The 24,459-nt window shown below is 39.8% G+C and overlaps 1 non-coding gene across 1 annotated transcript; it reads right to left on the reverse strand.

The window, feature by feature from the left end:
* Positions 1-23,702: 23,702 nt before the first annotated feature.
* Positions 23,703-23,776, reverse strand: Trnai-aau (transfer RNA isoleucine (anticodon AAU)). Its single transcript has one exon. It is a non-coding gene; the product is annotated as a tRNA-Ile (tRNA).
* Positions 23,777-24,459: the final 683 nt, after the last annotated feature.

Here is a 24,459-nt window from a genome sequence, read left to right on the forward strand (position 1 = left end):
CATAAGCAATATCGCAGCCCCCCATTTTTTAATAAAAACGGTTCCTTAAATGTTCCCTCAGTTGTACTGATAAAAACCAAATGATTTCTAAAATGACGTTTTACTCCAATATTTATAATTTCATTGTTACCAAGATTGCATTGTGGGGTGGTTTTTTTTTTCTTTAATATAAGCAGTAATGTTCCTCAGCCTAAGTACATTGAATTCACCTTAGAAAATTTAGGTAACTAATTATCCTAAACTACTGAGGCGGTGAGTGTTTGCTTCCTGTATGATTATACTATAATATGAGGTTTTTCTGTAATGGAACAAAAATAATCCAAATTCTTTACTCAGTATGCTAACTGGCTACTCTAAAGATTGCAGCTAGGATACTTGCATAGTTTTGTATAATGAGTGTTCGGGTTCAGCTTAACAAGGTTGACATTGTCTTCAGGGGTAGCAGATGTGTGCTTACATCGTTTTAAATGAAACCAAGACCCAAAGAAGCTCAATAAACAAATGACAATGTTTGGAAAAGAAAGAAGCTTGTTTCCTTCCACAGGGTGCAGGGAATTTAAGCAACCTGTGTTTATAATTACTGTCCGCTTTAGTTAGTGTGAAAGAATCTACTTGATGCTCATTATAAATAAACAAGATAGATCTACTTGCCTATTTTGCAGATGGCCTGCTAGAGCTTATTTTTCTTTTTCCCTCTCTTCTGTTTTATTGACCACAGACCACTTACTTTATGTCCAAATGATATTATTTCATTTTAAACATTACCGTGGTCATAGCTTTTCCCCACTCCCTCTTAATTCTCGGCCTGACATACACAGATGACAACTTTGTCCACATTTCCAGCCTTCCTCCCCCAGATCCCATCAAAACTGCAAATGGCTAAATGTGAGTCAATCATTCTGATTCAGGAGTCTGGTTGAATATCAGAGGTGCTATTTTTCTTGGCAGGCTTCTATAGAGAGCAAGTTGCCACTACCCAGTTAATTTTAAAATGACATCAAATGAACACTGTCAGTCTGGGGCCACAGGAGGATGTTGGGAAGCACATACAGTCTGTTGTTTGGACTCTCTGAACAGGTACACATTTTCGTAGGAGAAATTAAACCTCATCTTTTAAGCATGGGAGAGTGTGTAGCATAATCTCAGCACAAATTATAGAAATGCATTAACTGTTTTGGGATTTCCCCTTAGAGAGCTGGCTATCAGGAGACAATATTACATTCCCTATGTCTATTGTTTGTTAGAGTGGGTACATTCATTTAAACGTTGAGCTTGCTTTGTAAGTTGTTTCTTTTCTTTCCCCCCTCAACTTCAAAATGATGTGTGCCACTTGAAAGATAGGTCCTAGGAAACAAGATACCACATTTTCCTTTCAATGTGCTAATATTTTTAAAATCAGTTCACCAAATGCTTCCCCAAAATTATTTTTGCTCCTCGAAATTAACATTGGACTTGTATTTATTATTGAATTCATCCTTCAGTGTTAAAGGCAGATCTCTTTACTATGGTGTGGGATTACCTTTTATGAAGATTGCATTAATCCATCATGAAAATTTTAAAACTCAATAAATTCATTTTACCATAAAAGATGTATAAAGGCCGTAAGCATTTTCCAGATGTGGGGAAAAGTAAAGAAAATTCGTCTGTTCTGAGACAGGAAAAACTGTTGACATTTCTTTGAAGTGTAATCTCTTTTGTTTATTTGGTTTTTAATAGCTTCCAGCAGTTAGCCACATATTTCTAAAGTGATGCTGCTCACATACATTTTTTTTTTTTATCACGAGTGGCATTAACCTACTGCCATAGATTTAGAAGTTTAACCTAGAAAAGGAAGATACCATTGTCGAGATGGGTAATTTAGAAATTGTCAAAGAGGAGAAAAACAAAAACAAAAACCAAAGCAGAACATTATAGTCCTCAGTAACTTTCCTGAACTAGAAGTTTCTGGAGTCAGTGGTTGGAACTGGCTGTAGGTTTAATCTATGATGTTTATTTATAAAGGGCAATCTTTAGATGTCGCGTGTTTAAGTAGCAAGAATATTTTATTCTTCCTCTATTGCAACCAACTGACCACTCACTCGATCTTAGTAGAAATGAAAAAATAATTTTTCAGATTTATATTGTATCTCTCAACTATATGGCATGGCATGATGTGCACTTATGTGATGTGTGCTTACACACACACACACACACACACACACACACACATACACTGACACACAAATGTACTGTAAACGAGAAGGAAAAATCTAGAGTGATAAAAAAATCATTAAAATTGACTGAGTGCCTGAGTAGTCTTTGACATTGAAAAATGGAAACTATTTGGAAAGCAAGTGAAAACTTAAAATATATATATATGTAAAAGCTTTTGACATTTCATAATGATTTATATAACAGGCCACATAAGAATTAATTTCATATCAGATACAAAGCTAGCCATAACCAACTGCAGAAAGCAAACTGAACTCAAGGTTGAGAAGAATATATATATATATATATATATATATATATATATATATATTATTAAGTTTGGGAACAATTTCTCATTCTGTCCAATCAATGTTTTTAAATATTACTTACAATAATGTGATTCTCTGAAGCTTAATCAAGTGGTTCTCACAAATGCAAGAATGTTCAGATAGATATAGTTTTCATTCCAAGCTGCTAGGAATAAAACAAGAAAAGGAGAAAGAAAGAAATCTAATGTGTATTTGTGTGAATGCTATATTTAAATGTTACCTTTCTCTTTGGTTAGAGCTGATCTTTATATATCCAAGCTGGGGAAAAAAAAAAAAAAAACAGTCCCGAGATTCTAATAAAATGCAACTAAACTGTTACTATGGGTTATTAATATAAATAAATAAAAGCCATGTCCTATAATGTTGCAAAAAATATTCCTAAGTCAAACAATTGATTTTGTGTTTTCAAAGCAGTTTGAGCAATGTGCTGTATGTGAGGGTAATAAAATTATTTTCAGAGATGCTCCCTGACCACGAGCTCAAGCACACATTAGGACTTGGTCTGTTTTTCACATGTTTCCCATCAAGGAAGTCTGTGGTTACCTTCCTGATTCTGCTGGACTGGAAAAACACAGCTAATATGGTGCGATCTGGAGAAAGCTTTGATGCAGGGACTTTGCAAATAAACCTCCAGATGCCATCTGGTTTACATTCATCTCTCAATTTATTTCCTATAAATGTCTATTGAATATTCCATTGAACCAACACATGTGAAACTGGAGCTGAGAAAGAGAATGCTTGGTGGCAGCAGTCATTATCATATTTCTTTCCCAATATTGCTACCAGCCTCAAATGCATGGATGAGGTAGATGCCAGAGTCCTCAGACTTAAAGCAGGAATGAAGAAACAAAAACACTTCACGTTATCCAAACAAACAAGCCCATTTTCACGTTTTCAGTAAAATATCAAGCACCCCAGAGCTGGGGTTATTTGTGGTGTGTTTAAGTTGCTGACATTTAAAGAATCAAGTTCACAATGCAGAAATAAATGCTACTACCATGGAGCAAGAGAGAAACAAACATTTTGAGCAAAGTACCATGCGACTGTTTAGGGCCTGCCAGACAGATCTGTACCATTAGCCTTTGGGTCCATTCTATTTTGTAACCCAGCACCTCTGTCTTCTTCTATTTGTACCTCACAAGTCCTTGGTAAGTGGGGGTGGTGATTCTATAAACTGTATTTGCCAAATACCCAACCTTCCTAAATCCATTCTTGCCCCGACACACCCAGATTTCTAAAGATTATTCCCAGGGATAAGCAAGATAGACTATTATGCAACCTATGAGAATCATTCCCCACCCAAAATCTGTTGATTTGTGTTCCTGTGAGAAATACACTTTTCCTCAATTGTCACATCCTGGCAGTGACCTCATACACAGCCAGGCAACTTCACAAATTGCTTCCAGAAAGGGAAGTAGGGAGATGGCTCAGTTAATAAAGTACTTGCCTTGGAAGCATGAAGAACTGAGTTCAAATACTCAGAAGCTATGCTAGATTATTTTTCTAGTTAGGTGTGGTAGCACATGTGGATAATCCCTTTGTCGAGGACCTGAAGGCCGAGGATCCCTGGGGCTTGCCGGCCAGCCGGTGTAGTTTAATTGGTGATCCTCAGGAGAATGGCAGATCCCATCCTCCAATAAAATGGACACCTGACAAAATCACATTAGACCTATGGTTAAACACACACACACACACACACACACACACACACACACACACACACACGCACACACGCACTGTGGGAACGGGGCTTAGAGAGATGATGGTTAGGAATACTACCTACTCTTGCAGAAGAGTTTGATTCCCAGCACACATGGTAGCTCAGAAACATCTAATCCCAGAAGGTCTAAAACCCTCTTTTCTTCCTCAGCACCAGGCATACACAGAGTACAGACATAGAGACAAAACACCCATATACATGGGAGAGACTTTTTTGTTTTGTTTTGTTTTTTAAGAAAAAGGAAAGGACAAAAAAAGGGAAAAAATCCCTCAGATGGAATATTTTGTTGCTTTTTAAAATTTCAATTTTCTACACATTTTGTCAAATGCTTTAATATTACGGCTTTGCTAATTTAAGAAAGCAAACCAGTGTAGCATAACCAGTGCATGTTAGACTGTTCATCGCTTGTAGAGTTAGCTTACTAAGTCCTAAGAGAAGCAAAGGGGACTGGAGAGATAGTTTAGTAGCTGTGTGCATAGTGCAGAGAACAAATTTCAGTTCCTAGCACCCATGCCAAGCGAATTACATGGCTAGAACACCAGATCCAGAGAAATCTGACCTCTTCAGCCTCCGTGGGCACCTTCAAGCATGGGCATATATCCCCACACAGACACACAGTGAAAAAATAATAATGAAAAATGTTTTAAAGAAGAAAGAGCAATTCTCCCTGAGATCCTAGCCAGGTCACAGCTTGCTTCCTGAGATTATGGAATTTGGGTTATTCTATTTCATCACCTCGATATGTGACCAGGTTGATTTCTTTAAAGAAAAAGGTGTCATCAAAATGAAAAATCACAATTCTTTAGCCAACGTTTCTACATTATAGGCAAAAGTTACATTACACATTCACTTCTGTGACTGCATTCACTAAGGAACAACGTAATAATAATAATAATAATAATAATAATAATAATAATAATAATAATAAATTTATTAGGGAGTGAGAAAGGCAAGCAGGCTGGCATATGGCTATAATTCCAGGACTTAGGAGGCTAGGGAGAGGCAATAGTGACTGAGGCCAACCTAGACTCTATAGTGGAAGAAAGGAAGAAAAGAAGGGAGGAAGGGAGGGAGGGAAGAAAAAGAAAGAAATGAGGGAGGGTTGGAGGAAATCACTTGAAACAACTAATGAGACCTGTTTTGTTTAGTTGATACCAAGAACACTCACATATCTACCACAGCACAGAGTGGAGGTCTAAGAACACATTGCAGACATGGATTCTCTCCTACCCATCCTGTTCAGGGATTAAACCCAGGTAGTGTGGTGAAGTTTGGTAGCATCTTACCTTCTAAGCCATCTCACTGGCCCAGACCAGGAGCAGTGGTGCACCCCCTTAATCCTAGCATGCAGGAGGCAGAGGCACGTGAATATCTATGAATTCAAGGCCAGCCTGATCTACATAGAGAGCTCCAGGCCTGCCAAGGCTGCTTAGTAAAACCCTGTTCCAAAAACTAAACCAACAGCAACTTAGGACTGGTGTTTTGAATAGGAACTAATGGCAAAGGGAAATCCCCTGTATTTACTCTTAATCATCAAAAGTGCTGGAGATGTTGACACCACGCCCTTTTTCTCTATTGTCATTACCGGCATTATAAAGTGGACACCCAAACTCTCCTCTCTTTGGAAACTTTCTATTTTGAAGCCTTGCTTTTAAAAAGTTCTTTCCATGACAGTACAGCGAGAGGAAAAAAAAAAAGAAAAAAAGCATTCACTCCTAAGTAAGGTACACATCTGATCATAACTCTCCCTTCTGTGACTACAGAATTTTATCCGTCACCAGGAAGAAAATCCAGGATGATCCCAGTACACCCAGCCAATGAACAATTATCCTGCTGGCCATTCTCTAATTTTTGCAAAGTAAAATTTGCTTCTTCTTTTTTTTTTTTTTTTTTGAAATGCTGGCAGGCCAAGGTTGCTGGCTAGCAGATACATTCCATCCTAAAGGGGTTCTGGCCTCGGTTAGTACCTCGTTGTTTATTGTACTAGAAAGTCTTCCAATGTTATCTTGGGGCTACAGGATGCTGAGAGGAAACAAACCAAGAGAATAAAATGCAAATATGTTGTGAGTCATTTCTCTTATCCTATTCTTAAATCAAGATCTATGCAAAGGACAGTTATGAATATACTACTCCTTACAAATGTGCCTAATTTGGGTCCACCCTAAAGGTCCAGTCATGAGAAATAAAACACTATTAAAATTGTTTGTGGGCTGCACAGATGGTTCAGTTGATAAAATACTTGGCTTGCATGCCTGAAGACTTCAGTCCTGTCCCTATAACCTGCACATGCTTCTCATCCCAGGGCTGAAAAGCTGGAAACAGATGGATTCCTGGGTCTTACTTGCCAGCCAGCCTAGCTGAATCATGAGTTGTAGGTAACCCAAAGTGATTGGAGCCATTATTAGGTTGACCAGATGCTTACACACACACACACACACACACACACACACACACACACACACACACACACACACTGCTATCTGTGATTGCTATATCCCAATTGGCAGACATACATGAAACACGCATCTTAAATGAGTAAAGTTTAAAATCCGAATGCATCCATTTCTCAGTTTCATTATCATTGCAACCTGATTTACTCATCCAGCAAAGGAAATCTCCACTGAGAGTCCCTGTTCCCTGTGCTGTGGAGGGCTCCTGAGGCTGTTAAATGGTGTCAACTAATTTCCAGAACAAAGAAATTGCTGCCTGATCATTTCATTGGTCTCCAGCTCAACAGAAGATTCCAAGTTCTCTTCTGTCAGGGGTACGTGTTTTCAATTAATAATCATAGTGCTAATCCCTATCTTCCAGGGCCCTCATCCCTGCCAGCTGCTGCTACACATGCCAGCCCTTGCCAACTCCTCCTGTGATACCCTGTGGACAACCCCTAGATCTGAACTCGTCAACGTGGCACTCAAGTTAACTGGCCTGAGAAGCCTAATGCCCATCTAGATAAATTGGCTATGAAGACAGAAACCACCCTGAGATATTAAGGTGAAGTTTGGCTTTTCAACCACAAATAACTATTATTAGAACATAATCTAATTATTATGTTCTAGATCTGATATATTAACCTGAGAAGGATGGGAACAGACTCAGAGCAAGCAGGCATTTCCAATCACCAACGGTGGTGGTGCTATGTTCTTGATTCCAAACAGTAGTCTGGCAAGTCAAGTTTGTGTTAGCATCTCTGAGATGGAAAACATTGAAATACTTCCTCACACTGGAAAGTTCTCTTAAGCGCCTTATTTTCTAATAAGATTAGGGGGTAGCCAGAATGTTTCAAGAGGATACATGTAATTAAGGAAGGTATCAGAGTTGGAAGGCTGGAGCTGTTTTTCTGAGATGATATGAATTTTAAATGGCTCCCAGAGGCTTTGTTATAAAGACTAGGGCTTTGCTAGGTGGTTGGCCCTAGTTAGAGGAAGGTAGGTCATTGGGTGTGCACCTGACTAGGCTATTATTCCAGGATCTTTACTCTTTCTCTTTTTGCTCCATGACTACCATGAGTAGCTTTCTCTGCCACCTGTTACCTGTCAAGAAGCCTTGTCTCACCATAGGCACAAAGAGACAGCACTACGTGGCCAGGGGCTGAAAATACTCCACCCAAATAATCCTTCCTCCCTCAAGTTGATTTATTTCACTTTTTGTTTGTTTGTTTGTGTGTTTGTTTGTTTTTGACACAACAACAGAAAGCTGATCCAATGTCAGGTACAAGTAGTTTGAAAAAATCTGTGTTCTGGGTATAAAAATAGTTTTCAAAAGTTTTATACTGGGAGCAATTTCTCATACTCTCTTTCTGACTGTGTGATTGGTATCTCAATCGTAGAAAGCCTCTCAAGTACAATTCACAAGCTGGAACATAGACTTGTCCTGCCATTCAAACAAGCACTCAAAAGAAGCCTCTGACTAGGGAGATGACTCCCACGGTAAAGTGCTTGACACACAAGGGTGAGAACTGGAGTTCAAGTCCTCAGAACCTCCCAATAGCCTGTGCAATAGTTCACATCTGTAATCCCAGTACTCCTACAACAAGACGGGGGTGAAAACAGGAGTCTCCGTGAAAGCCCGCAGGCAATCTACCCTGCATACACAGTGGCAACCAGCAAGGAAGACCCTGACCTCTATGCATACACTGTAGCATAGGCATGTCCAACTAACAGATGGTGCACCTATTCACAAACATGCCTGCACAGATATCATACACACACACACACACACACACACAGAGAGAGAGAGAGAGAGAGAGAGAGAGAGAGAGAGAGAGAGAGAGAGAGAGAGGGGTTGGGAGAGATATTTATCAGAGCACTTCCTTTTAGGAGTCATACAGGAGTAAATGGTGACAAAATATGGAGAGAGATGTTTTGGTCCTACCTTCTATGGCTATAGTTTGGCTGCATCCTTCAGTATCTTTGGGACTCAACTTTGTGTCTCATATATTCTAAAAGTATAGTGTTAACTGACCCTAAGTTCCAAAAGCCTCTGCCTGGAGAGATGCATTTTGTAAAACATGTCTACTAGATAGCCTGACAGCCACTGGAATGAGGGTAAATTGCATCGGCACCATGCCTTTCTATATATCTCCATAAGATTTGACACATGGCAGACACATTTGCCATTTAGCAACACCTGTTATTAGTAGTATCATTGTTCAAAGACTGCATTAGATACCTTAGTATTCAGAACAAGCCAGTTGGCAAAAGTCACAGACAACCTGGTTTTCTGACCGGATTCCCTCTTGATGACAATGCTAGTTACTAATAGAACAGGTATGAAGCAGACCACGCCTTAGGACTGATCCGCCACTCTGAGAACTTTATTGGTTGATGGCTCCCTAATTCCTTTTAAACCTCTTAGCTATTAAAATATGATTTCATAAAACCTTATTTTCATTAACTCAAAACACTGAAGCCAAACATATATATGGTTTGCATCTTTTGGCCAGCTGGGATTTGCTTTGTCAAACAAAATACTTTCCAACTATCCCACTTACTCAAAATATACATTTTTGCGTTTTCTGTTCTCTACCCTACATCACTCAGCAAAAACTTCAGAGGTAAATCCTTTGGGGAAAAAAAAAAAGGAGATACTTTTTCATGTGCAGATTTGTGTTTTGTTTTTTTTTCCCAGGTTCTTCTCACTAGTGGAAACACCATTTTCTTATACCAAATAATATATGGAAGATTACATGGCTATAATTTATTACACAAATGAATGAAAGTTGTTCTCATTCACATGGTTAACATTTAATTAACAGTGTTAATTAACATTGATTCTTAAAACTTTTTGCAGCTATAGCATAACACTTAACATTGACCTGAACTTTTAAAATAAAACCTAGGTGTTCAGAAAGCCCAGAGGAATCAATTGATTGATTAAGAACATGGATGATGGTCTAGTTCCATGTGATTGGGGTGGAGGTTATGAAGTAATGTGCATCGTACCATATAAAACCCTAATGATGGTTAATGTTAGCTAATTAAGATGAACACTGAATGGAGCCAGCTTGGCTCACGAGGGTATTAACATCCTATTAGAGTCTAACAAAATATTGTTTTAGCCAAGTGATATAGAGTGGATGATCTTAGATTCACACTGAAGAATACTGTTGGAATCAAACGCAACATTAAAGTCATATTCCAATCATGACTGCCAACAGGAATAATATTGACTCTGTTCTGTAGGTACCACGTGGCTTTTTGCTTCATTTTGTTTTCACAAACCTTAAACATAGAGGTGTGTCATACTTGGATAGTATCACAGAATTAATATTTTCCATCCTTATTTTTAAAAAAATACATCAGATATATGCTTCACATACAACATGGTGACACATTTTGGAAATCCAACTGCGGTACATCTGTTGACAACCAAACCCACCAGACTTCTACCTACATGCAGGGTGATGCTCACTGATTTGACTTCTCTTCAGTAGGATGTGTTTGTGATGTGTTTAAACCAGTAGTTCTCAATCTTCCTAATGCTGTGACCCTTTAAGTTCCTTGTGTTGTGGTGACCCCCAACCATAAAGTTATTTTTGTTGCTATTTCATAACTTTAATTTTGCTACTGTGTTTTCCTACAGTCTTAGGTAACCCTGTGAAAGGATCATTTGACCCCCTAAAGGGGTCACAATCCACAGATTGAGAACCACTGGTTTAAATGGACAGACGAGTGGTCTGGGGGAGGCTTTCTCTTCTTCAGATGAACAGATAATAACAAAGGGTCAAGGCAAACGTTAGTCCTAAAATATTTTGTTTCCAATGAATTTAGTCATTCATTCTAAGCCAGAATAAATGCCTAAATCATGCAGGCAGGCAGAATGTGCAGGGTTGTACACCTGATGAAAATTTGAAGTGAAGGGTTTTATTTTGTTTTTGTTTTTGTTTTTGAAGTAGTCATACTGCATACAGCATACTGGCCTACCGTTCACTAAGTAACTCAGGCTGCCTTGCACTTCACCATTCTCCTGCCTCTGTCTCTCAAGTGCTGGGCTTAAAGAGACATGCCACCATCAATCTCAGAGAAATTATAATAAGCACAATTTAGTTTGTTGATAGGTGCTGACATTTGTGCTTATAATGAAGCTGTCTCTAAACCAACCCAAAAAAGCACACTTATTTGTAGCATTAAATACTTAGTACCCACAAGCTGGCCATTTCTAGACTTTCCCAGGGTAGATGCTAAGAAAAAGTGACCCTGACAACCAAGATTGGCAGATGACACTCAAGGCTTAGCCATGACTATACTGTGAAAGTTTCAGAAGGCAGCTAGCTATATTCTGTTTTCAAAACGCTCTGTATATTTGCATCATTAAGCAGGTCAGTATATTAAAAGCCACACTGAAATCAATCAGAAGTATGTCATAAAACACAGAATGTGCAGTGAATTCCAAGGGAAGAGACGCAGCAAGGCTGAGAGCCTCTGCCTGAGGCCGTGATCCCAAGGCCTTAACCTTTGTAGTGTCAGAGATAGAAAGCAGACCTGTAGTCCCAGGGCCCAGATCCACTCCACTCTGCCACAGTCAGTCTGCATTGTGTCTCGTCTTTGTTTTATAAATGTGTGTAGTGCGCTATCTTCATGATCAGACCTCAACTGTGTGATGAATAAATAAACAGTAAGCATCCCTTTTCAAGGGGGGTAATTGGTGGTACCTGTTGTCTCACAGTATCCTAGAAAAGTTCACTGTGTTGAAATGAAATGTTTTTATGATGCCACTAATGTAAACATAGTGTACTGATATAGAGACCTCTTCCATGGCAACAGCATCCAGGGAAAATGTTCTTCTGAACAAATATACCATCAATATTTCTCATTGTAAATGTGACTAAGATACTGTGAAGGCATCCCTTCCCCACTAGGCTTGGAGATTATTGAGGAAGTGGGGCAGAAATATTGTAAATGCTTGAGGAAGTGCATTTCTGGAGACTATTAACATGACAGAGCAGTTGAACACATGAGCTCACAGTGGCTGTGACTATACTCAAGACATGGACCAAATTAGGCCAGCCAAAATTCCAGAATTCATGGGGGAGGGGTTCATAAAGTCCTTCCCTTAAGTAAGGAGCTATTGACAATTGATAGTTGCTAGGGAAGAGAATTTGTTTTCTTATAGGGGTGTGGCCCTGGAAAACCTACCCAAGCTCTGGGAGGTACTTTTACACCCATATACACACAGGCAGTGTTGAGCGGCTTCAGTGGATTTACAAAGAGAGAACATAGGTTAGGAGTGAAAAGTCACAAAAACAAAAATGGAGGTGGGATTGGAGGAGAGTGGATGGGGTGGGTTTGATCTAGGCACATTACACACATACATAAAATTCTCAAACAATAAAAAAAAATTAAGAAAAAAAAAACAGAGAAAAGAATACTTAAAATGAGGGCTGGAAAAATGTCTCAGTTGGAAGAAAGCTCAACTACCATGCCCAAAGCCCTGATTCTGAGTCCTAGCACCGCATAAAATCTGGGGTAATGACACCTACCTGATTATAGAATCTCTCAGGAAACAGCCAGATCAGGCTCCTGTCAAAAAGTGCTTCTTGGCATCATCAATAGTGTGGGAGTTTGGTGTCTGCAGATGGGATGGATCCCTAGGTGGGAGGTCTCTGGATGCCCTTTCCTTCAGTCTCTGTTCCAAGAACCTTCAACACAATGGCACAGGGGAAAATTTCCTGAACAGAACACTAATGGCTCATGCTTTAAGATCAACAATTGACAAATGGGACCTCATAAAATTGCAAAGCTTCTATAAGGCAAAGGACACTGTCAATAAGACAAAATAGAAACCCAAAGATTAGGAAAAGATCTTTACCAACCCTACAGCCCTCTGATAGAGGGCTAATATCCAAAATATACAAAGAATTCAAGAAGTTAGACTCCAGACAACCAAATAACCCTATTAAAAATGGGGTACAAAGCTAAATGAAGAATTCTCTACTGAGGAATCTGAAATGGCTGAGACGCACTTAAAGAAATGTTCAACATCCTTAGACATCAGGGAAATGCTAATCAAAATGACCCTGAGATTCCACTTCACACCAGTCAGAATAGCTAAGATCAAAAACTCAAGTCATAGCAGATGCTGGTGAGGATGTGGAGAAAGAGGAACACTCCTTTATTGCTGATGGGACTGCAAGTTGGAACAGTCACTTTGGAAATCGATCTGGCAGTTTCTCAGAAAATTGGAAATAGTTCTACCAGCTATGACACTACTAGGCATATACCCAAAAGATGCTCCAACATATAACAAAAACACTTACTCCACTATGTTTATAGCATCCTTATTTATAATAGCCAGAAGCTGGAAACAACCCAGATGTCCCTCAACAGAGGAATGGATACAGAAAATGTGGTGCATTTACACAATGGAGTACTACTCAGCTATTTGTTTAACTTTTGAAGGTGGTTGACAGCTCTCAGCCTTGAGCCAAATTCAGCCATTTTATTCATTCTATACAATATTTGAGCTTAAAGTTAATTGCTAATAATTAAAAGTGGAAAGATTCCTCAAAATTATTTCTCAAAGGAGCTCTCAAGCTTCTTGAAAGAGTGAACAGCAAAGAGCTCACATTTTTCACTGGGTCACAGAAGCATGTGCTTGCCCTGTTGTAGTTCCTACCTGGAAACCCCTCTCCTGCTGGGGCTAATTGTCTATCATACTGATCAGGCATGAGTCCTGAAATGCTATTGATGATCCTGTATATTACTTATTACTCTTTTGTTTCTCTAAAGGAAACACCTGTTTTCATAATCATGTATTTGTATGTATAGATGTATGTATGCACACATCTCACACACAATTGCATGTTCATGTGCTCATGTATGCATATGGGTGTGGAAGACAGAGGGTAGGTAACCTTTGCTGCAGTTCCTATGGGGCCCTCCACCTTGTTTGTAGACAACAGGGTCTCTCACTGGCCGGAAGTCGTCAGGTAGGCTGGGATGGATGGCTGACGTGTAAGCCCCTATGATCCACCTTTCTGTCTCTCCAGCATTGTGATTACAACCATCAGGTAACACATTCTGCTTTTTAAAAAAATTTTAAGATTGGGTCTAAAGATCAAACCCAGGTCCTCGTAGCCAGCACTTTCCTAACTGGGCTATCACCCCATCCCTTGGACCTAAAACATTTTAAAGTACAAAAAATATTTTTAAAGCCTCAAGTAATTTTTGTCTCAAACAAGTGGCAAAGTAATATGCATAATATAATTCCAGTTTCAAGCATCCACAAATTCCTAAATATCTTTACTAATTGTGTACACATAAAATTTGCTGTACAGATGTATTTTTGAAATTTCTGTATTGTTCTCTTTGGTAAGGTTTTTTTTTTTAACTTTGTGTATGTGAATGTTTTGTCTATATGTATGCATGCCCATCTCACGCATTTTCTGGTGCCCGTGAGAGTAAATAAAAGACATTGAATTTCCTAAACTGGACTCACACACAGTTCTCAGCTACCCTGTGGGTGCTGGGAACCCAACCGGGTCCTTTGAAAGAGCATCAAGTGCTCTTAATAGCTAAGCCATCACTTTCTCACCACATTATCTTTCTGTTTTTCTAAGCTATTTTCATAGTTCTATCTATTTTAATATACTCTAGTATTTCTATATCTTTCCACAAGCAGAAGAAAGACTTGATAGATATAATCCAGCACATTTGCACTGGTCACAATGACTGTCTCTGTGTTCCGCTGTCACCTGTTTTTCCATTCTGTTTGCTTTCATGCCCCATCGTTCTCTCTTTGGATTTCCTGTCTAGTCCACGCAGTACACAGTGAACAGAGAGTTATTATCTTCTTCATAAGAAGAAGCCCTTCTGCTTGGTTTGCTCCATACCTGCCGTTCCCATTCATTTCCGCCATTTTCCCAGCTCCTTTGTGAGGACTCTGCCCCACATCTCTTTGTAGATCTGTCCTCCGTGTTTACCTGCCAGCAGCACCCAGCGGATGTGTGTTTGTTTTTCTCCTGTGTGTACACAGTGGTCGCTCCACTGCTAACATCCTGAGGTGGTTCATGCTGGAGTGACTGACAGAGAATCAAAATTAAAAACACCAGTTCGCATTAAAGGTCACTTGCCTTATTAGAATTATTCATTCAAATACAATTAACTTAGCCCTGCTCTGGGGAGAACAGGAGAGTTTATGCCAGGGGGAAGGGACAACAAAAGGGTTCTCCATTTACAGACTTTCTCCCATTTGAATTTTGTTCCCCCCAACGACTTCATAGATGTGACAGGCAGCTAGAAACGAAACTGCAAAGCACAGGGGTGTTTACTTTCATCGATACCAGGGAGGAATGAATGACATCCTATTGCTGAACAGGGAATAAGATTTAGGACAAATGGCTTTTCGAGGACCTTGCTCAGATAGAGTCATGCAGAGCAGCACAGATTTATGTACCGTGCCATGCTGGGGTTGGGGGGGGGGGTGTATGCCTAGAAGGATCACCGCTCACCACCACTACCTACCAAGGCAGTCAGGTCATTGCTGGATTCTGGTTAACTGTGAAAATGTAGCCACAGTCTTTGTTATTGCCACAGCGATAGCAACTATTCTAGATTCAGAACTAGTTTTATTCTTTATTTCTTCCTCAATCACCTTTGGCTTCACACAGTCTTGGCATCAGGCCCTAATACAACCCTGAGTAGGTCATGCAGCCTTTCAGAGGCTGTAAACTTTTGTCTGGGAGAGAGAGAGAGAGAGAGAGAGAGAGAGAGAGAGAGAGAGAGACAGAGACAGAGAGAGACAGAGAGACAGAGAGAGACAGAGAGAGACAGAGAGAGACAGACACAGAGACAGAGACAGAGAGACACAGAGAGAGACACAGAGACAGAGAGAGACAGAGACAGACACAGACAGAGAGATCAAGTCAAGCCAGTGGACTTGTTTGTTTGTCTGTTTGTTTCAGGGATTAAATTCAAGACAACTTGTAACACCCTTAATTGCAGGGCAGTCAAGTACGTGGAAGCTTTGATAAGCAGTAACTGCTATGATTTGCTACCTACGTGCTCACAGCTATGCTGAATTGCAAAGAAGCGATAGCTTTACAAAAGTGCATGCCTTCAGTGAGTTTACAGTCTCCTGGAGAGTAGCCCCAAAGAAGGGAAGGCTGAATGGGATGACATCAACAGAAACCCAAAGAGTTTGCCATAAAATGGGCCTGGGGAAACCAGATAGTGCAGAGCAACTGAAAATGGCGTGAGTGTTTCTTTTTTTGCAGTGATAAACTATTGGCCAACTGGACTGTGGACCTCATGGCACAAATTAGTGAATTTATTTTTTAAAAATGTATTTAAAACTATATGTAATGAATTGATAGCCTTCAAAACATATTATAACCCATATCTTTATAAATGTACTGAATATACAAGGCAGTATGAGCGTTATACATAGAGACATAAACAAGGGTGTTGGCTCCGTAGAGAAACACTGGCCTAGGGTACAAGGAGCCAGTGTTAAGCTGAGTTTCCAATGGCAGGATGAATACTGACTGGCACATTACCAGCAGAAAAAGCAAGAATCAAATCTATGGGGCCAGTGGGATCAAATTAATCTGATGAGATATGATAAATGTGAGTATAAAATGCTGTCCTCTTTATATAAAGGTGAACATCCTGTTCACCATTCCCAACATCATCACTAGGTGTTCTTGATCCATGAGTAAAAAAAAAAAAAAAAATGGATCTGAATGTGTAAACTGTGCTCTTCCCCTGTGTCACTGCCACACAGATGCAAACTCTGCTAATTCAGTTGTCCCAACATGAAGATGTAGACTAAGAGGTAAGAGCTTTGACCCAAAGAATGTAAATTCTGCTTAAAAAAATTTAAATGGAAAAAAAAAATCCAGGCCCTAGCACCAACTTATCAGGGACCACAGTGGTTTCCTTGGTGTACACACATGGGTAGGAACAGGTTCTGCAATCTAATTTCTCTAAACACTTAGTCCTCAAACTCAAGTAATTATTGCACAGTAACTGTAAACTGCATTGTAGGTAGGCTCATTGACTTCTTAGTAGCTTGTAGGAAAGAAATGATTGTTGAATTTGTATGCCATTTACCCTAAAGCACCAAAGAGAATACCAACTTAAGGACTGGGGAGATGTTTGCTGTACAAGTATAAGGTCCCGAGTCCAGATACCCCAGCACCCACATACAAAAGCAGGAGTGGTGGAGTGTGCCTGTATCTCCAGCACTGGTGGGGGTGGAGAGACAGAACCTAGGGCATCACTGGCCAGCCAGTCTAGCCAAATCAGCAATCTCCAATCCAATAAGTTGGGACCAGGTATGGTGCCATATTCCGTCAACCCCAGCACTCAGTGGAGAGAGGCAGACAGATCTCTCTGAATTTGGATTGCCACAATATACACAGTGAGAATGAGGACAGCTTAGGCTACATAATGAGCCTGGGATATAATGAGTATAGATGGATGGATGAATACATGAGATAGATAGATAAATAGATAGATAGATAGATAGATAGATAGATAGATAGATAGATAGACAGATACACATACATTAGTTAGACAGTAACAGAGAAGTATATTCTGATGTCAAACTTTGGCCTCCATATGTGCATGAACAAACATACTGTAATACATGTCATATGCACATGCACACACATATATCACACACCACACACACACACACACACACACACACACACACACACAAAGAGAAAGAGAAAATACCGAGTTAAAAGTTCTTAGATTTTGGCAAGATGGCCATGCCCATAATCTCAGCTCTCCAGAGGGTAAGGCAGAAAGACCAGATTGAAGTTAGCCTGACCTATAGAGTGAGTTTTAGGTTATCCCAGTTACACCGTAAGTTCCCAAATTGGACTATATTATGTAAATTGTTAGAAAATACACACAGCTAAAGAATACTGCCCATTTATAAATAGTTAAAATGTGTTTAGGACAAAGTTTTGTATCTCCCAAGTCTAGCTTTCTGGGACCATTCAAAAGTGAACTAGCATCTCAGGTTTCCTTCCTTGATGGTTCAGGTTGGTAGAACACAACCCTCAAGCTAACTAGAAGGGATTGCCATTGGGCTTGTATCTGGTCAAAGGCAGTAGGAAGTCTTGAAAATTATGGGAGCTGTATCTGCACCTTGTTGGTAACTTGGTTTCACAAAGCCCAGTATTTGTTTTTAGGGATCATAGATGTGTTTTTTAAAAAAACTATTGTAAAGTTAGAGTTGCTGAAAATAAATTCATCTTTTGGACCAAAATAGTCCACAAATACGCAATTTTGAGAGCTAAATAAATCCCCTAGACTACCAAAGACTGTGGAATGAGAGCTTACCATTGGTTCCATGTGGGGCCGTGAAAGGGTGTCTTGGTGTGGCATAGGCCTTAAACCCCAACCCTAATGGGGGCAGGTGTTCTGACACGCCCCCAGAACCCAGGGTCCTGACAAGTGGTCTAAGACCTCCATTTGATCTTTGCCTTGCAGTCACGTAGGGCTACAGGTACAGGGTGTGACTATAGGCTTCAGCCTCAAAAGATTTCCATATTAATGAGTTACCTAAAGGACAGAGGGTGTAGCCAATTACTTATTCGTTTTCCCAGGCCCTCCCCCTTTCACCTTCCCCCTCCCTATTTAACTCAGGTCTTCCCTGAGTTTGGGGGGGGGGAGGGGGGCATGCACATCCAGACCATCTACCATCCATCATGTCAATAAAACTCTTGGAACCGGACTTTCTCGTGTTATTGGGGCCTGCCGCTGTGCCTAACTTCCCACCTGGAGGACCTCTCTGTGTTCCAGCCACCAGGTTCCCACAGTTCCACATGTGGCAGCTTGCTCATGCTCACCACTTTCTCTGAGACTTTGACTTTTTCTTTAAGCCTTGGCTCACTCCTTTTGGTCCTGGGACCATGGAAAAGTTCATCAGAGAAATAGACTCAGTTTTTAATTATAAATATCAGAAAGTGTCTCTGAGAATGAAGTGCAAAATCAGGTCAAGAATGGAGTCAAGTGAAACTGTTTTGAAATTTCTAAAGGCTGTGGCTTCCAATAAAACAGCCTCCTGTCCACAATATCCCTACATTCACATGTCAGAATTAATGATGACAAGTCAAAACATGGTGTGTTTACTCAGCTTTTGTGTGGACACAGTGGCAGGGATTACAGTGGCTCTGGATAAATAAGACCCACAAACATGGCAAAGGGAGAGGTCTGTTTTCCAAGCAAGGTGGTACTTATAGCATTCAAGGTTCAGGGTCAATTTTAAGGAGCAAATACCTGACCAATTTTCCTACTGACATGGATCAGTTTTCCTCATAAGGTTTTTTAAAGCAGTCGTTAGTTCATACTCACTGTTGTATGTTGTCTCAGGCAAGCACTGCTGATGTGTTGGGCCAGCTATGTCTTTTTTTCTAAGAGGTTGTTCCATGTGGTTTAAGAAAATTAGCAATAGCTTAAATTTTACCCACTAGATTTCAGAAGCAACCATCTGAATTGTCACAACTGAAAGCATCCTCAGACCTGGTTAAATGTCCCCTTAGAAAGTGAAAAGACACCCACTTGTTAAACCTCATTTGGCCTACCATTTTGAATATGCCCACCAAAAATTAAAAGTTCTCAGAGGTTCTAGAGACAGTCGTCAGCAATAGGGACCTATAATATACTGCAGGTTGCTAAGATAGGAACTTAAAATTGACCACATATTAACTGTGAAAATAAACTAAGCAGTTACCCACCAAATGGAAACAACAAAAAGGAACTCTTAGGGAGTAAACATGAAGGGTTAACCTGGCATGAAGGGACTGGTGTTGTCCCAAGTTAAATCCAGCCTCTTTTTCCCCCCTCCTGTAGACCATCCTGTGCTGAACTGAAAGAAACGATTGTCTTAGATTTTTCTTTCAGGAAATGCCATCCCAGCTCAATGGGAAAACACAAGTGAGGTCATCGGTCATTTTTTTTCCCCTTGCGGACTAAAAAAGTTCTCTTGAAAAATTTCAATCATTTCCTTCGACACGCCTTAGTTTATCCTTGTCCTTTCTTTAAGCACATTTTAAGAAAAAATTTTTCACATAGCCATCTTCATTGGCGCTTCTGGTGTTATAATGAGGCCTTTGTTATAAACATTAGTGACCGTAATCAGATTTTAGTATGAAACCTTATCCAGCCAAAGTTCTGTAGGAAAGAAAAGTGTAGACAATGTTACTGCAGAAACGGTTAATACAATTTAAGTAAAAAGGTTTATGGCTAATTTCAACTGATTTAGTGAATTGTAATTACTGATTACCTATAGATCCTCCATAGCCTGGTATTTGAAAGATCAAAGTTAGCGAAAAGGCAGTGTGTAATTAGTTTCTTGCTTTGGAGCATTAGGTAGAATTACTGCAAAGAGGCAAAACTATCATTTTATAGAGACCCTTAGGAGATTTATAATGATGGTAGATAAATATATGCATACAATATCAGTTGGTATGCTCAAATTGAATTTTTATGAGGAAACATGGTTGGGGTTGTTCAAAATACGTGGGGATGTTCTTATTTTAATATTGGTAGATGTTATTATTAGAAAATCCTATCAAAAGATATGTCACCAGGGAAAAATATCATTTATAAATCGCTAACGAGTCCCAAACACTGTTTGGCTTGGAGGTCTGAGGCATCCCTTCACAATGTGCATTTATGATCAAACACAGAGGAGAGACTGCAGAAAGGAGAGCAAATCCAAATTCTTTCTTATTCTGTTCAGGAATGTTCCTCTAGGTCTGTGACTGTGTCCCATTGATTCTTCTGCATAAGACTCTGCATTCAGCTAATGATTTTTATTGCTTCTCATTGGTCACTTAGCTGATGAGGTAATGAATGATGTCAGGGGTCATGGATCATATAGGTAGGTATCTATGTCCTCTGTGTGAGGTGTAGTTGTTCAACTAGTTTGTCTAGGAGAACATGCCAGAGAATCTCCTAAGTGACAGCAGGTATTGTCTGGGGACTTTGTTAGGATTCCTTAGCTTTTAATGCAAGGTGGATTTAGATGACTATCAATCTGCACAACATAGCACTAAGTATAGTCTCGTAATGCTAGAATCATTTCATGAGAAGAGCCTTAGTCACATAACTGTAGTATATCAAGACCCCTAGCTACATCTGACCAGAAGCTAAACTGTCTGTCTTTTGTGCCTCATTTTGGTGAATCCCCCACCCTGTGCTCTGTGCGCTCTCTCTCTCTCTCTCTCTCTCTCTCTCTCTCTCTCTCTCTCTCTCTCTTTCTGTGTGTGTGTGTGTGTGTGTGTGTGTGTGTATGCAAGCACTCGCACATGCACGCATTTGCATGCGTGCCAGAGTATGCCTTGGGCATCTGTCCTTACGTTCTACCTTATTCGCTTTATTTGAGGACAGGGGATCTTTTGCTGTTTGCTGCTGTATTCTTGGGTACCTTGCCTGTGAGCTCTCAGGGCTTCTCTTATTTTAACTTTCCATGTCATTGTAAGAGTGATGGTGTGACAGTTACAGAAGATGCCCACTACCACCCCCAGCCTTAACTCTGTATGTACAACCAGCACTTTACCCACCGAACCATCTCCCCAACTCTCATACCACATTCATTAATGACAAGGAATAGACCAATCTTTCTTAATCCAAGGAACTGTCAGAACATATCTCCAATCCTACATGCTCTCTTAGATAAACCACTACCTGTGTCGAGGATAATCTGGAACTGTGTTTTCTGGTGTATATATGGATCTTTGATTCTCTTACCCCTTCTTGGGTCATCTTAAATTGTCTTCTGGTCATTGAGAAGCTGTTTCCAAAAGCACTGCTCTTTTCTGATGCAGTATCATCTACCTTTACTAAAGACCCACAATAACATGGGGTCTTGAAAAATCCTGTTACCCCTGCTGTGTAGACCTGGTGCTTCCTATAACAAGTTTCATCTTTATGAGGATATCTTGAGACTTTATTTCTTATCTTAAAATTAGAAATAGTTCCTCTACCAACAAGCTGGTTTACTTTTAATCTTACAAAGAATTCCAGTTGTGTGATTTTTCCCCCCGTCTTTCCCTACCAACATTTATTTTTAAGAACTTTAGAGTTAAATGGCTCTTCCTTAATGGGCAAAGGATTTAATGACAAACAATTGTGGCTCAACTCTCCTTCTTCATTTCACTTAATGTCACTACACATGTTCCTTTCCATAATCTTTCTCACTTACTTCTAACTTACCCCATCTTGCTCTAAACTAGGTCTTTGTAAGTCATTTTAAATATTTCTGGGAATCAAACGGATACAATAAAATTACTGTTGTCTAGAGACCATACATTCTGGTTTTTTCACATTAACTAATAATCTAGGCAGGCCTTCAGGGAAATCAGTGCAGCCAATTCTCATGTTTTCTGTAGTTTAATCATGAAATTCTTATAATTCCTTCATGAGGTATTGCACCACCAATTCAATTGACTCTTGGCTGGGATAGGCTGAGTAAAAAATAAGGAAACTAGAAATTATAAAATGGTAAGGAAAGATTCAAAGAGAAGCATGAGTTGTTCAGAGGAATGTCATGGAAGCCTGCAGACATGGATCCACAAACATACAGATTCAACATTGTAAAAATTACAGAGGGGATACTGTAGGGCAGTATCTCATTACTTGCTAAATTTCCTGTGCTGCAGTGGAGAATTACTAACCACTCCTAAATAAATTCCTATCACTTGTCACTCTGGAAGATGCTAAATAGAGTGCCTAGGTATGCAGCATCTAGTGGTAACCCACAATCCCACAATACACAACATGTCTCCTATGGCTTTTGGTGTGTGTTTCTACTCAGGGCTCTGTGTATTTGCATATTACATAACACATCTCTGTGTATTTCCTGTGTATTTCACACAGCAGTTTGCTTTTTCCCCCCACTTTGGCTTCAGTTGAAGGTGTTGGTGTGTGGTTGATTGTTTCTTAAGGATTCCCCCTCCCCCAAGGTTTTGCTGATAAAGTGAAACCCATTTGTACCATATCTCTTCAGTGTCAGGAACCATTTCACATACTTTTCTAGGTTCAGTGAAAATCATTTTATATTACCTAATTTTTCCAATTTGAAGAAGACAAAGTTGATTAGCTACAAAATATTGGCCCAAATAGAATGGGCAGTGGTAAGCATTGCCTTAAATGTCCTGTAATATAAGAAGGGCTTGCTTATTGAATCTATTTGGCAAAGAGGCAGGAGATGGGTGGGAAAGCCTGCTTGTGATGATTTGTACTCTTGGCCTATGTATGGAGTAGATCTAACATAGTAATGAATACTTAAGAGCAAATTACTTTGCATGTAATCATTTTAAACTTTACCGGATGTTATCAGCTTAATCTATATTGTCAGTAACCTGAACAGGAGTTTCTTTGGACTAGGGAAGAGGGGCTATGGCTTGAAAGGAGGTCCTGTCATTTAAGAGTGAAATGTCCTAGTATACCCATGTGTTTGAACTCTTGATCCCTCACTAGAGAAGCCCCTTGAGGTGAGGCATTGCTGGAAGAAGTGGGTCACTGGAAATAGGCTTGCTTCCTGACTGTGGAAGCAATGTAACCAGCATCCTAACTCTGCAGGCACTAAGCCTTTCTATGCATGGTGAGGAGTCAGTACTTGACATGCAAGCAAAAATAAATTCTTCCTTTGTTAACTTGCCTCTTGTTATTATAAATTTCTAATAATACATAACAATTAGAAATGTAACGGACACAGGAAGGTTCTAGAATCATGAGACTGTCTGCTTCTTCATCTGAACACAAGGGTTTTTTTTTTTTTTTTTGAAAATGTGTTACACTCCGTTCATGTACATGGTTTGGTTTTTTTTTTTTTTTTTTTTCGAGACAGGGTTTCTCTGTGTCCTGGCTGTCCTGGAACTCACTCTGTAGACCAGGCTGGCCTCGAACTCAGAAATCCGCCTGCCTCTGCCTCCCAAGTGCTGGGATTAAAGGCGTGCGCCGCCACTGCCCACTGCCCGGCAATCTATACCCTTCAACTGGCCCGTACAGGGATCGAACCCGCGACCTTGGCGTTATTAGCACCACGCTCTAACCAACTGAGCTAACTGGCCAGGCTACCATGTACATGTTATCATGTAGATGTACAAGGTCTCATGTTGAGTACGTGGTCTATGGTTATTTGGAGCAGCTATAGAACATACTAGACATGCTGTCTAAATGACAGTTATAGGCAACTTGTATCCCACTACCAGTTCCAATTCCATTCTCTGCTTCCTGATCCTCTAGGACTTGAACTTGCACCCCATACTGCTGCCATTAGAGATGTAGATGTCCCAGCTACCATGCCTTCTCTGCTATTATAAACTATATCCTTGAAACAATGAGTCAAAGATAACACTGCCAACTTTGAGGTGATTCTGTTGGGGATTTGTCATGGCCATGAGAAAAGTAACTAAGGTACTGTGTTCAAAATATTTTAATGAAATTACTAGGCAACCATTAATGGAACCAACTAAATAATTAATCACTTCTATGACAAGATGCTAGGCCAGTATTTAAAATTTTTGAATAAAGTAAGTAGCTTCCTGTGTGCTGATTTAAAAATATCCCTAAGTACCCTGAATAGAGTGAAAATGGCTCTGAAAGTATAGTGTGTGTGTGTGTATGTGTGTATGTGTGTGTGTGCACGCACGCAAAGTACACTCAAAGGAAGTTACTCATCTATTCATAGGTGTTTGTGTTTAAGAACACAGTAAATGACTGAGTAATGTCCAAGGGAATGTAAACATAAAGC

Source organism: Arvicanthis niloticus, chromosome 9 (genome assembly GCF_011762505.2).
Source record: "Arvicanthis niloticus isolate mArvNil1 chromosome 9, mArvNil1.pat.X, whole genome shotgun sequence".
Lineage (NCBI taxonomy): Eukaryota > Metazoa > Chordata > Mammalia > Rodentia > Muridae > Arvicanthis > Arvicanthis niloticus.